Here is a 1,166-nt window from a genome sequence, read left to right on the forward strand (position 1 = left end):
TAACACTGTAAAACTGAGAATTCAAATGTCACTCTTTCAAGGGCAATGCCAAATTCAGACTGGAAACTGCTGGCTCATACACGCACAACCAGAACAATTTAAAACACTTGTATTTATTCGTCATAAGGCATGCAGAACTTAGAGACTACAATATACTAAGTTATTTAAAAATACTGAGCCCAAAAGGAAAAGTACATATTGCTTACACAGTGTTTCAGTTTCTTCTCCTGGATTGAACCACGATAAATTTTTCAGCACAGCCTGTGCAAGTAACAGGCCAAGCTTTACTATTCCTTGGCAAGGAACTCCTGTTCCCACAAGGCACTCCTGACCTCCCCAGGGCCCAGGCTCTTTTGAGGCTGGATTCACCAATGCTGCATTCTGACAACCTGTATTTTTGGATGCAACATTAGAGGGTTTAAAGACAATAAATCGCTATGCCAAGATAAACACACCTCAGTGTGATTTTAAAGTGCTACCAAGAAGTAAGATAGTTGCCAATTTATTCCCTGTTCACCGAATTTAAAAATATTCTACATAGATTTTTGCCAAGAACTTAAATACTCAGTGACCGTCACTTGATTCTTCAAGGAATGTTCAAGATGCTTGGAGGTTTTTTGTTTTGCTCGGCCCAGAGATGTCAATAAACGGAACAGTCAAGATCTAAAAATCCCTCGAAAGGCATATTGTAAAAGCAAAGTCACCCTCTTCCCTTGGTGGTCCCTGCAACATTCCTGTAGACGTGCGTTCCTAACTTCAGCCTGACTCCCCAGCTAGGATGCTCATTTAAGACAGACTCCCTAGTCCCACACCCCCAAAATTCTGTTTCTGTTGGCCTGGGGTGGGGCCTACGGATTTGACTTGGACAAGCATCCCCCGGTGGTTCTAACACAGGTGTGAGCTGGACTGCTCTCTGAGAAACGCCCCTTTCAAGCCCAGTTCTTCCTCCCCGATTACATGGACCTCTAAAGCCCCAGCATTTCTCTTTATAAACATGAATCTTCACAATGATGGTTTCAAGTTCACCATCCGATTAGCTCACTTCCTCTGGGTAGACCTGCCACCAAGGAAACCATCAGCGTTCAAGACATTAGCAATGTTGAAAGTAGTTCAGATTTGGCCGTCACTCTGGTATTTAAAGAAAAAAAAAAAAGCTCAACAGTATG

Source organism: Camelus dromedarius, chromosome 26, assembly GCF_036321535.1.
Source record: "Camelus dromedarius isolate mCamDro1 chromosome 26, mCamDro1.pat, whole genome shotgun sequence".
Lineage (NCBI taxonomy): Eukaryota > Metazoa > Chordata > Mammalia > Artiodactyla > Camelidae > Camelus > Camelus dromedarius.